The sequence below is a fragment of the Lactuca sativa genome, chromosome 5 (assembly GCF_002870075.4).
Source record: "Lactuca sativa cultivar Salinas chromosome 5, Lsat_Salinas_v11, whole genome shotgun sequence".
In the NCBI taxonomy this organism is placed as follows: domain Eukaryota; kingdom Viridiplantae; phylum Streptophyta; class Magnoliopsida; order Asterales; family Asteraceae; genus Lactuca; species Lactuca sativa.
This window is the reverse complement of record NC_056627.2, coordinates 74831566-74845954: the sequence shown is the minus strand read 5'-3', so window position 1 is coordinate 74845954 and position 14389 is coordinate 74831566.

The window sequence follows — 14389 nt, the reverse complement described above, 5'->3', positions numbered from 1 at the left end:
GTCGTGACTCAATTGAATACCATAACATTGAATATATATGAAACAAAACAACATTCGTCACCATTCATCAACATAATACAACCAGTAGTGTTTACATGTCATACATTGTTCGAGATATTACATTTCCAAAAATTTATATTGTTTGGTTCATTCAAAAATAAACTGCAACCGTCACTGAGCATGATTTCCCTTGACTCACTGGTTTCCTGAGAATACAAGTATTTTGAAAAACGTCAACATATGAAATGTTGGTGAGTTCATAGGTAGCGTTTGAAATCGAATGTTTGTATTGTTTGAAAAACCACCAGAAAATCCGATATTTTCTGAAAAGAAAAGCTTTTGAAAACGTTTGTGAAGATCCATAGGTATGCTTGTTTGTTTCTATACTTGTAAAAAAAAAAAAATATTCATTGAAGATGTATGCTTTTCAAATCTGTATGTATTGAAAACCCTAGGAAAACCCGACGTTCTCCTAGTTCCTTGAATTACACGAAGTTACATTGAAACCGTTGCATAGCGTATAGTGTCAGTCCCAGGCGACGTTGGAAGGTTCTCGAGCAGGATTATTTACTACAAACCCGCGTTACACAAACGCTTAGTTTATAGATATACTAACGAACCCGAAGGCGTCGTCAGTACTAATCGCGTTATCCAATCGCCCGGACTAGGTGTAGCCCCACATCCGAGGAGAAAGAGGTCACGAAGACCCCGGTGACTCCATTAACCGGTTGGGGAAAATATGCGTGCGAGGGGTCCCCGACCCACCTCGTAAAATATGCAGACTCTTCTAGCAATACCATGGACCCTTGGGGACCAGTGGTACAAGCCATTGAAAGTCACTCTACGTTGTGCCGAGTCGGTAAAACTCAACACTCCGTAGAAAATATGTGTCTTCGGGCCTTAAGATCAGGTCATTGGGCTAGCTAGGCCCAACAAGCAAGATTTTACACTTTTGGGGCCCGAAGATGGTGCGTAGACGTCTGTGCACACTCGTATGTATGTGTATTACCAATCGTTATTTGTATGTATCGAAGAGTTAGTAGTTGTAGATTTCCATTGGCTCGAGACCGAGCCAATTCGTTTAACAACGACTTTTGGTATTGTAATGAGTTGTATTTCGTTGATATTTGAGGTGTCATTATTTGATCACATTGTACATAATGAATCAGCCTTGAAATATTTCTGTTTTCAGCCCCTCATTATTTGTAAAGTTTACATTTTTCACCCTTTTATTTGAATATTTCCCGGTTTGGTCCTTAAACTATTTTTCTTGACATTTTAACACCAAAAATTATTGAAATTAATATTTTCCAGCATATTTTTCAAAGAAAACAGTTTAAGTCCCTGAAAATGCAGTTTTTCTCGGTTTTAGCCCATCTTTTCGCAATTTTGACAATTTTGGCCCAAAATGGAAAATTTTTGCAACTTTGGTCCTTTTTAAATTTAAAAAGCATTTTAAACCTTTGAAAAGGGTTTGGGACACTTATAGTCCACTGTTTTACAGAATTTCACAGTTTTGGCCCTTCAAAACAGAAAAATTCGCATAATGGGCCTTATTGGGCCGAAATTTACATTTTTAGCCCAATAGGCTTGAAATTTATGTTTTTAATCCTCAAAATGAATAAAATTCCAGAAATAGCTTTATTGAAACTGTTTTGACACATTTCAACTATCAGAATCTGTAAAATGTCATTTTGGGCCCTAAATTTTGTATTTTTCACATTTTTGGCCCAAGATGTGTGTTTTTAGCTTAAAGAAAATTGTTGCTAACCACTTGGCTATTTATCTAGTATCACTTATTATGTAGTAACATATTTGAAGCTAATATCATAAAACATGAGTTATATCTCGGTTTTGAGGGGTTTAATGGCTAGATCCAACATTAAAACACATATAAGCATACATATAAGCATGGAAATCATACAAGGCATACAAATACATATAGATCTACACTTTCACTTGTATTCCCCCCCACAAAAACTCTTAAAAACAGAAAATAGGGGTATGAATCTCACCTTGGGGTGTTGACTCGGTTTTTGGAAGAAAAGATGGAAGAAAAATGAAGTGTTTTTGGCCTTGGCTCCCTTTGATGAAGATCTTGAGTTTGAGATGGTTCTAGGGTGCAAGATCATGATTTTTGCATGGATTAGGAAGAGATGTTTGATAACAAAAGAATTTAAACCATAGATCTATGCATAATCTTACCTTAGATGATGATTTACTTGCAAAATCCTCTTGGAAAGTCCCTAAATTTCGAGATTCTTGGAGAGGGGAGGAAGGAGAGTTCTTGTGTGTTCTAGAGAGAAAGTTGAGATATTTTTGGTGTGTGTGGTGTTGCTCTCGGCCAAACAAGAAGAGAAGAGAGAAAGGAAGTGACTTTGAAGTGATACATGCATGGAGGTATGTGATATGCCTAGAAATCCATTAGATAATAGTGAGGTGGCAACCAAAGTCAACCTCCCTTGTATTTGGGCCTTTGGGCCGAGATTTTAGAGAGGGAAAAGAAAATTTTGGGCATTTTCCCTTAAGCCCAAAAATTGGAATTAGTTAGAGTGTGTTTTAAGTCTAAAGGAGTGTAGTAGGATTTTTATGTTTTTCTTGAACTAGTTTTAGGTTATTCATGTATCAAGGCTCTTAATTCATTTCATTCATGACCTAAAATGTTGGAATAAGTAAATATGGGTCCACTTAGAGTCCAATTAGGGTTCTAAGCCCATGATAGTCTAATTGGAAGCTTATTGGTCCATTTGGATCCAATAAGGAAGTTCTAGTCCAAAATAGACTTAATAAGAACTTCTAGGGTCTCCAATTGTTTGATGACTATTTATAGTACTTGCATGATGTATTTGATTGAAGTTTTTTTTTTGGTTCACATTAACTTGAATGTATAGATTACATGGCCCAAAATTTACAGTTGTGACACTGTTTGACCTGTTGCTCCTTGCGGGCTTGGAAGGCCCTTCAAAAGGCAACATATTTCTTGATTTCGGCATCAGTAGTTGGTTGATACCGACTCCAAGAATCACTTGAGTCTTCTCCGTCAATTCTTTGGGTACGCACCAAGGTGTCCCTTGGGTTCTCGGATCCTTGCACATGTGCACTTATTTTGCCTAAACCACCTGTAAAGGATGGAAGTAGAGTAGGATTTCCTGGGCTTCCTTGGTCTCCTTGACCTGTGGTCAAGTCTGGCCTCGACCCAGTTCTGGCATGGGCAAAAGAAGTGCCCTGCGGATGGATTGGTGTTTGAAGTGTTTGGGATATGTTCAAGAGGACGGAGTCTAACTCCTCGGAAGAAAAAATGTGCAGTCGGGAAGCCCTGGAGACCTTAGGGTGATGTCCAGATTTATCTACTTGAGATATAACTGCGGGCTATCTCCACATTCAGATGATGAAACAATCTCACATGATGAGCTTGAGTGGTATTCGAGTGTGGTATTGAATGGATGTGCGGCCATCCCAAGGACTACCAGAGCCTTTGGAGAGGCTTCAGTATCGGTCCGGTCACGCATTTGGTTAGAGGTTTCGGTTGTTTTTCTTTTCTTGAGGATAGATATTGGTTGTCTATCTTCCTTAGAGTCACTGCTCGATACAGTGGTGGGTTTGGTTTTGCGTTTCTTTGAGGGTGCGGTTTGTTTTGGAGTAGCCTTCTTAGGTGTGCTATGTTTCTTCTTGGATGCCACTATCTTTCTCCTTTGAGAAAGGTTAGATAGTGTAGTAGCAGAGGGGACTGCGGTACCCTCAGGGATAATGGTTACGGATGGAAGAGGTGGGGTAGAAGGGTATGAGGCAATACCCTCCGTGGCCTCTATGTGGTCTGAGACATCAGTAGTCTGAAGACCAAGCAAGGTAAGAATGTGTGTAGGAAGCCTGTGGATAGGTCCAAATAAAGTTTGATCAGAAGAGGGATTGTACCTTTTGAGATCCTTAGTGACAAAAAAGTTGATGTCACTACCCATGTCGATGCCAGCATCCGTATGTAAGTTTGAGATGCACAGTGACCAAAATCGAGCAAATGTGAGCTCTTTTGGGTTCTCCCTTGGGTGTTCTTTGGGGATATATTGAAGGAAATCGTCCCAAAGAATCTGGCCATAGTTGACATCGTGGCCTGTGTAGATGCTCCATACCAATTCAAGCAGCTTCAAACCCATGTTGTCAATGCCTCCGGTTTTGCTGGATAAGCAGCGAATGACGAAGTGACACACAAACTGCCAAACCACAGGCAGTTGGTTCTTCTTAAACTTACCAATCCCTCGGATCGGTTTCTGTTAACCCATCTGGTAGAGTACGGTGGTGATGTCAGATAGTGATGGTGTGAAAATCTTGATGGAGGGGTGAATCAGAAGATTAATGTCGGACAAGAACTTCTCTTTGGTCAAGATGACCAAAGAATCATTGATAAGGTTGAGATGCACTTCTTGGGGGTTCTCTAATGGACGGTATGCAGAAAAAGCACACTTAAAGAGTGTAGAAGCAGGAACAATGTCTGTGAAAGCATCAAATGGACCAAACAGAATATGGTTCTTGAGAAACTTGATCATCAGCTTGGTTGGGGCATTATACGACAGATGATCTTCAAAAACTGCTTTGAAATTGCTTGAAGCTAACGTTGGAGAGTCGGAACCAGTTGGATTCATAGAACCTGAAGCCTTGGATTGCTTCTTGGATGCACCTGATTTCACCATTGTGAGATAAGAAAATGGAGTTCTTCAGAGTTATGGGAGTTTTTGAAGGTTGAGAGAATAATCGATAATCAGAGAGCATAAAGGATTATTGGGAAGAAGATGGGTTTATAAAGGGGGTGAAAATATTTTAACCCTAGGCAAAAAGATAGAAGAGGGTAAGAAGTCGAATGGTATTTTTTTTGGGGGAATCAATGATTTTAAGGATTAAATCTCAGCCACACGAAGGTAAAACGGGTTTAAAAAGATTTTGGGAGATTTCCAAAAGGGATTTGCATTTAATGTAGGATTAGATGCATGTCAATACGTCAGGTAATCGTGGGATGATGAGAGAGAAAGTTGTAACTGATGGGACGTGGTAGGGAGAGGAAATGACAAGTTAAGGATGAGTTTATTGGAAAATCATTCTTTTTGTTATCATCCCTAAAATAGGTCTGATACGGGGTTTATTCAGAAAGAGAATGTGACAGTTTCTAAAGGGAATGTTTTTTTTTAATTTTATTTTATTTAATTAAAGATCATTAAATAGCACACAAAGATTCGAGAGTTAATGAAACTGTTGGAAGTTATTTAAGATGATTGCGGATGGAATCATCATTGCGGTTTGAGAAACTCCATCGCGGACGAACAAGGAAAGACTGCAGTGAGGAACTGTGAGAAAGACACTTGTATAAAATTTAGAAATAAAAGAACATTAGAACCCATGAGAGATACATATGACATATGGTTGCGGTACCTAGACTGCGGTACCTAAACCATCTATCATATGTAATTCTTAGTTAGAACCGCAATGGAGACCAATGATGGTCTGCGGTAGCTAACACTTCAGAAAGAATTGTGGGTCTGGATTCATCATTCCCAACATTTGTAAGAATGCATTGAGTTTTGTAGAGTCAAGTGCTTTTGTAAAAACATCAACAATCTCTTCATGAGTAGGAACAAAGATGAGTTCAATATTACCTTTCAGAATATGATCTTTGATGAAATGATACCGTAACTCAATATGTTTTGTCTTGGAGTGCTGAATAGGATTATGAGAGATCGCTATAGCACTTTCAGAATCATAGTAAATTGGTATCCTCAGCATTCTGTACCCGTAGTCTAGCAATTGTGTCTTCATCCAAAGAACTGGGGAACAACAGCTGGCTGCGACCACATACTCGGCTTCTGCAGTAGATAGAGATACACAAGTTTGTTTTCTTGAAGACCAGCTGACAAGTCTTCCTCCTAAGAATTGGCATCACCAGATGTACTTTTTCGATCGAGCTTGCATCCGGCATGATCAGCATCTGTGAAGGCTTGTAGGCTGAAGCCATTGCCTGTAGGATACCATAGGCCCATAGATTTGCCTCCTTTGAGATACCGAAGAATTTGTTTGGCTGCGGTCATGTGTGACACTTTTGGATCAGCCTGGTATCTTGCACACACACCAGTTGCAAAGACAATGTCAGGTCTGCTTGCGGTGAGGTACATCAGTGAACCAATGAAACCTCTATAAATCTTGTGATCCACCAATTCATCGGAGGGATCAGCAGAGATCTTATAACCGAAGGCCATAGGGACCTTAGCAGAAGAGCAGTTGTCCATTGAATATTTCTTCAGAAGTTCAGTGGTGTATTTCTCTTGATGAATGAATATTCCTTGCTGAATTTGTTTGGCTTGAAGACCTAGAAAGAAGTTAATCTCTCTATTCATGCTCATTTTGAACTTGTTAGTCATGAGCTTAGCAAATTCATCTACCATGCCTTGATCAGTCGACCAGAAGATGATATCATCCACATATATTTATACCATCATAAGGTGGTCACCATTTGCTTTTCTGAATAATGTGGGATCAATCACTCCTCTCTTGTACCCAGATGATACAAGGAATTCATAGAGTGTCTCATACCAAGCTCTTGGGGCTTGTTTCAAACCGTAGACTGCTTTTTCAAGCTTGTAGCAGTGGTCTGGAAATTAAACATTTTCAAATCCTGGAGGTTGCTGAGGATAAACCTCTTCTTTTAGTTCCCGAGTGAGAAAAGCACTCTTAATGTCCGTTTGGTGTACCTTGACGTTTTTATGAGCTGCATATGCTAGAAAGATCCGAATGGCTTCCATGCGTGCTACCGGAGCATACGTTTCATCGTAGTCAATGCCTTCCAGTTGACTATAGCCCTTGGCAACAAGCCTTGCCTTGTTTCTGATAACTGCCCTAGATTCATCTAGCTTGTTCTTGAAAACCCATCTTGTACCAATAATAGTATGACCTTGTGGAAGGGGAACAAGTTGCCACACTTTGTTTCTTTCAAATTCTTCTAGTTCTTCTTGCATTGCGGCTATCCAGTCCAGTTCAAGCAATGCTTCTTTGATCGTTCTGGGTTCTACCGAGGACATAAATGCTGCATAGTGGCAGTGATCAGATAAGTCCTTGCCAATAATTTGACCTGGTGGGTGGTCTTTCGTCCATGAAGCTGTGGCAGCAAATGATTAGCAGCTGCGGTAGAAGGGATATCTTGGATGTCAGAGGAATCTGCGGTTGTAGATGGCAGTTCCCCTTGGATTTGAGAACATCCTATTGAATCATCTTGATCTATTGGAGCAGAATTTTCTTGAGTAATCGGGAGAGATTGAGGTTCCCCTTGGATTGCGGATGGGAGTTCCTCTGAAACCTGAGAAGGTTCCCCCTGGACTGCAGACGGGAGAGTGCCAATCCTTGGATCGGTTCTAGTGTCAATATTCTCTATGAATTCATCATCCGATCCCGAAGGTTCTATTGATGGTAATGCTTCTCTACGGGCAGGAATGTAAGCAACATCAAGTACTGGAACTTCAACGGTTGTGACTAGATCCGGAATAGAGCTTTCCCCCTCAACCGGAGAGGTGGACGTATTGAGTGATACTACTTCAGATAGAGATGGTCCAGATACATCAGCATGTTGTTGTTGAGCTGCGGGTGACACCAGAACTTTGGATAGTTTTTCCGTTTCAACAGGATCAAAAAGATCGTCATAATTGACTTCAACTAGATTTAAGGGTCCTGAAGAAGCAGGAATGTCACATTCCATGATTGTAGTGGTTTTGGTGGACGGAGGGACGTTGCGGATGTGAGAATCATCAAATTTCACATTAAAGCTTTCAACGATCAGCCTTGTACGTCTGATGAGCACACGATATGCAACCTTGTTAGTGGAATAACCAAGGAAGATACCTTCGTCAGACTTTGGTGCAAACTTGTTGAGTTGATCTCTGTTGTTGATCACGAAGCATCTACATCCAAAAATATGAAAGAAGCGAACATTTGGTTTGCAGTTGTTGAGACCCTCATATGGTGTTTTATTGAGGCGTTTGCACACGATACTTCGGTTTTGAACAAAGCATGCGGTTGCAACTGCTTCAGCCTAGAAGTAGAGAGGAATTTGGGCGAAGTCAAGCATGGATCTAGCTGCTTCGACTAGTGTGCAGTTCCTTCTTTCTACTACACCATTTTGCTACGGTGTATAGGGTGCTGAGAAATTGTGAGAGATGCCTTTGGAAATCAGGAAACTGTTGAGAATATGATTAGTGAACTCAGTTCCATTATCACTATGGATGCGTCTAACTGGAAGCTTGATCTGAAGTTCGATTTCTTTGATGAAGTTGATGAAGATCTGCGGTGTGTTTGATTTGAGTTTAAGAAAGAAGACCCATGTGAAGCATGTATAGTTATCAACAATGACTAGTATATACTTTTTGTGGTGGAGACTGGCTACTGTTGAGGGACCGCAGGGATCAATGTGTAACAGTTCCAATGGTTAAGAAATAGAAGAATCCTTTATCAGGGGATGACTTGCTTTTGATTGTTTGCTGCATTCACAAGTTGGACAGAGAGAATCGTTGCTGAATTTGAGAATAGGGAGACCGCATACTAGTTCTCCAGTGACCAGGTTGTTGATGTACTGAAATTTGAGATGAGCTAGCTTGCGTTGCCATAACCAGCTGACTTCGGATACAGCTTTGGACAGGAAGCACATATGCGGTTTACCAATGATGAGAGAAACATCCAGAGGATACATCGTGCCTTCGGAGCGAGATTTGATTAAGCAAGTGCTTCAGTCACCCGTCATTATGTAACAGAATTGATCATCAAATTCAACATGATGTCCTGCTTTACATAGTTGGCCAACACTGATGAGATTGTGTTTAAGGCTTTCTACATAAGCAACCTTCTGAATGGAAAAATTTCCCGTAGTGAGAACACCGTAACCTCGGATGACACCGTTTGCATTGTTGCTAAACGTGACATTTCCACCATTGCATATAGGCCTGAAATCCCGAAGGTACTCTAACCTTCCGGTCATGTGCAAGGAGCAGGCACTGTCAATTAGCCATTCTTCTTCTTGTTCCTCCTTGCACAAAGCCTGAGAATTACACAGTTAGTTTAGGCATCCAAACAAGTTTGGAGCCAGGGACAATTGATGTATTTCTGAATGATGCATAGTCCGAGGTTGCATGGACAGGTCTCTTGTCAACTTTTAGACCTAGTCCTGGGTGTTTGTTCAGATTTGGATTGTTGTAAGTTTTTGAAAAAATACGAGGTTTCTGACTTTGATTTGATTTGACATGAGATAAAACCTTTTGACAACTACACTGACATTTACAAAGAGAGAGTTTGTCATTGAATCTGTTGTTTTGTTTGGTCAGCGGTCTATATAGTGAATTGGACTTGGTACTAGTCCGAGGTGGGTAACTTCTGAAAAGTCTGACATGCATGTTGTTTGGTTTCTGAAAAGTTTGTTTTGAACGAGGTATAGCACATGTAAATCTTTGAGTCCCTTTAGGTGGATTTGGTAAGATACCCTTCCATTTGTTGAAAGTTTGATGTGATTTTAAAAGTGTTGGAGTGGGTAAAATTCCTTTCCAATTAGGGTCATTTGAGGAATAGACCTGAAAAACGTAGTTTCTTACAAGTTTGAGACCTTTTTGGGTTGTGTCTGAAGTAGCAGGAATGACTTTTGAAACTAGACTTCCCTTTTTGCTTGTTTCCACGAAAGAAGAGTTTTTTGAAATGTAGTTTGTGAAAACAAATTTTTCTGGACTCTTAGATTTTGGAATTCTCACATGTTTTTTATTTTTTGAAAAAACTTGTCTGTTTGTGCCTCTAGATCTAATTTCTTCTTTGAAAGCCCTTTTTGCCAAAGATTTTGGTGAACCGCAGTCATTGTTATTCAACTGCGGTCTCCTGGAATTTTTCGAATGATTTTGAAAACGTGGGCTTGAATCATCAGAACTTGAAGATTCTGGAATTAGAGAGCATTGACCTACTTCAAAATTATCTATAGGTAACTCATGAAATATCGGCTGAAGGGTTGTGGTTTCTTGAACTGATGACATTGGTAGAGATGATTTAACTACCGCAGAGTAGGTTTTAAATGGAACTGCGGTGGGACACTTCTGGGACATTTGACTACAATGTGGGACACTGTGGTCTGAGGACAAAGACGGAAAGTCCTTTGAGACTTCGGGGCCTTCAACAACAATCTCTTTATCAATTATGGATGACGTTTGAGAATTTGAATGGATGGTGCCACTGATAGGAATTTGATCACATGTGTGACCAGAAGCCTCAGGCACAATTTCCTCAATGACACAATTATTGTTTAAATTGTGTAGTCTACCAAAGCGAGTTTTGATATCTTCGAGAAAAGTCTTGTCATTGACAGGGATATGAAATTCTCTATCAGGAGGGACATACAATCTGTCTTTGTTGAACCGGGGTGAGGAATCCATTGCGGTAGGATATCCATTTGACCAACCCCAATTATATGTATTGTCCACGGTTCCATTGTTTACCAACTTTTCAATAGCCTCACTTTCATTAAACAAATTTTCAATTAAAAGATTTAAGCGTACAATTTCTCTCTGAGCTAAATCTCTCTGGTTCAAAGCTATCTCTAATTGGGTTTCACTTAACATTCTAGAACCTTTCTCTAACTCTAGATCCTTCTCTAACATAGCCATCTTAAGTCTCTTGTTATCCAGTCGTCCTCTCACATGGAACATCTCTTGGGACGCAATGTTCTTCTCATCTAAGGCTTTGTTATAGTCTGTAAGGACGGCAACACAAGTGTCATTAAGATCATCTATGTAGGGTTGACAGTCATGCATACTATAATTTAAAGTTTGGATCATGAGTTTTACCTGTTCGACGATGCTTAGAGTCCCATCCTTTGCCATGTAGCAGTAGTTTTTGTTCAACATTGTTGACCCATCATCATACGCAGTGGCCAACATGCAGATTTTCCCTTTTCCTTTAACACTGCTGATGGTCTCTTCCTCATCTCCGGATGACCAAACTTGATGGTCTCTTTTGATATGGGCCACATATGCCCTTGCCTTTTCCTTTTCTTCCAGCTCTTGATCCATTCTAAGGTAGAATGCTCTGTCTTTGACTACATTGGCCTTACAATCTTTTGCAAAGTGATTTTCTTTATTGCATTTGTGACAAATCACTACATTAGTCTTGTCTTCTGATTGAGTACCGGAGTCAGTGTTCTGAGGAGACTGCGGTACCTTCTTTGGTTGATTGTTTTGAGAGCCTTTGGGATATCGAGAATGATTGTTCTGAGAACCGAAGTTACGGTTGAATGGAGGTTTGTTGAATTGTTGATTCTTGCGGAAGGAAGGAGGTGGTATACGGTTGAACTGTTAGCTAACCAGAGCAATAGCCTTCTGAAACTCTTCCTCATCATCATACTCAGAATCCGCTTCGTATGACTGCGGTGGAGTGTCATACGATGAAGAGTAGGGTGACTGCGGTGGGGCTTGTGCTATGAGAGCAAGAGGTCCTCCGAAGTCAGCACAGTCTTTAAGTACAGTGGATTCTTGTGCTTGAAGCTCTCCATAGAGCTTGTAGAGTGACAAAGAGTGAATCTTCCTGTCGCCTTGAACTATCATCTTAGCCGTAGTCCAATGTCTTCCTAAACCATTAAGAAACTGGAGATTGGTTTCAGGGTTACTGTGGATGGTACCCGCATTGGATAACTTAGTGACTATCAGGTTGAACCTCTTGAAGGAGTCTTCCAAACTTTCACTAGTATGAGCTTTAAAGTTGTTAAATTCATTGAGTGTTGTAGTGAGCTTCTTGTCTTGTGCTTGTTCTGAGCCTTCGTACAGATTCTTGAGTACATCCCAGATCTCTTTTGCTGACTTGCAGTTTATGATAATATCAAAGTTGTCAGGAGCAACGCCACATGAAATTTCATAAAAAGCAACATCATCATTTTCCATTTTATCGGGATCATCTTTGGTGGGACGGCTCATGGCTGGTTGGCCTCCTCCTAGTCTGGTTGTAGCGCTGTCAGTTTGGACTGGTGTAAGGACTGGAACATGTGTTCATTCTTCTATGGATCGCCATACATCTCTTCCTAGTCTTCTTAAGTACCTCTCCATTCTTTGTGACCAGTGATGATATTCATTTGCTACCAGTATTGGAGCTCGGTTAGAACCACCAACACTGTTGAAGACATTCAGAGATAACGATTGTGCCATTTGAGATTTTTTTTGTTTTTTTTAATATTTTTTTAAGAAATAAGCTTTAGTGGTATAGAAGGCCTTATGAAAAATCAGAGTTCCGATATTCAAAAAGCAACCACTTTGGCTCTGATACTAATTGTTGAGAGAAAAACTTGGAGACACACTTGAACAAACATTAGAACAAGTATATTGCGGAATATTTAATCTCAAAGGATCCAAAAGCTTAACAATAATATAGTTAGATAGTTAGTTGCGGAAAGTAAAGAAATATAAATGACAGCAATTGTTATATCAAGAATACACTTAAGCTAATTCGTAACAAGGAATGCATTCACTCCAAGTTAATAAGGAAGATCAAACTTAGTGATTAAGTCTTAAAGACTTGCTCCGGAGAGAGGTTATAGTTTGATATGTTTCAGTAACAATTTAGAGTAAGAAGAATAGAAAGATTGAGAAATGAAGAAGATAACTTGGAGAAATATATTCAGACTAATTCACAAGTCATCAGTGATGATATAGAAGTGTTTTTGCAAGAGTAAAGAGTTGTTTTTAATACAACAGACTGAGTCTCTATTTACAGAGTCTCAGAACTAAATTACAACTCTATGAGCAGCCGCGTAAGGCATGTTGGATAATAGAGTATTACATAAAGCTAAGAAAGGTAATTAAGTAGACTGCGGATTGATTGCAGTTGCTGATGAAGAACTGTCTTCGTGTGCTGAATTGGTTGCGGATGCTGAACGGTTGCGGTAGCTGAGTTCAAGAGGGTCACTTTTATGTTTCAACAGTAATGTTTAAAAGCAAAGTCTAGTGACTTAGGATTTTAGACACAAAAATGCTTTTGTTGTGAGAGCTATAGGAAGTCGTCGAAGTCTACATAAGTAATTATATTCATCAACTAAGATTGGGGATCTTAGCAGAAATCCTCTGAACTGTAACCATTAATCCCGTGTGAGCGAGGAAGTGATGTATAATTAGTATACGGGTTGACAACCCCACTTGTGATTGTTAGCTACAGTCAACCATAAACAAGTGACGAACTATCCTTTTACTTGTTATTGTTCTGGCGCGATGAAGCATACAGTGTTGTTTCTCAAGGAAATCATGAGTGTATTGTTTCTCATGGAAATCATGAGTGTGTTTTATCAGAGGTATTGTGTCGTAGCAGCGGTTACAGGCTCATGGTAGCAATTTGTTAGAAACATTATACTTTGTCGTATACAAGTATTAATGTTATGTATAAGTTCCCCCTACTTATACTCTAGGTTAAAAGAACGTTTATGTATAACACTTATTTGATAAGTAGAAGATTATACCTGATATATATACTAAATGTTGAAGAGTCAAAATGATACTTTCAAAACTAAACTTTTGAACTTGAGAAAAAGTGTTATTTTTATATAGAGTCAAAACCTGTGGACTCACCAACTTTATGTTGACGTATTTTAAAATGTACGTGTTTTCAGGATCTTGAAAAGCTGGTATGTATTCGAACAGGAGACGTTTTACTATTATCTTTCTGTTCATTAAGAAGTATGCCATAGTCGGATATTATGTAATAGGTTCTAGAAAAACAGTTATGTAACTTTCAATTATCAATAAAGGTATGTATTTTCTTTAGTACTGTTCAATGTATGTTATATAACTGTGATACGAAGAATGACGTTACACCACCCGGTGTTTCCGTTGACGGCCGGGGTGTGACAGATTTGGTATTAGAGCTATTAACTATAGTGAACTAGTACTTTCTTAGGAAAGCACGTCTATAGTTTAGGACTTACTCAATTAGGTTTAGGTATATCCCTTAGCCTAGGATAAAAAGTATTATTAATTATTCTAGTAAAGTAAAAAACAATAATTAAAGCGTGAATACAATAAATAAGAATATAGAGTCATATATAAAGACTCAGACCCGCGATGAGAATACACCTTAATACCCGGAATGTTTTTGATCTCAAGGATTTAGATCAAATATTCCAACTAAAGTTTATATGTGCATAGATCCTATCACAACTAGGTGTAGGTGCGCAACTACATTTTAATATGATCAGATCATATGGAATATTTAATTTGGGAAAAATATTTGATAGACTAAACTCTTGATGATCCAAAATGTATAGGAATTCGACATGACACATTCACGAGAATGGATAATAATCGAGGATACAAATGAAGAAGAGGAAGTTTCATTCCCCAGGATGGTAGGCGATCCTTAC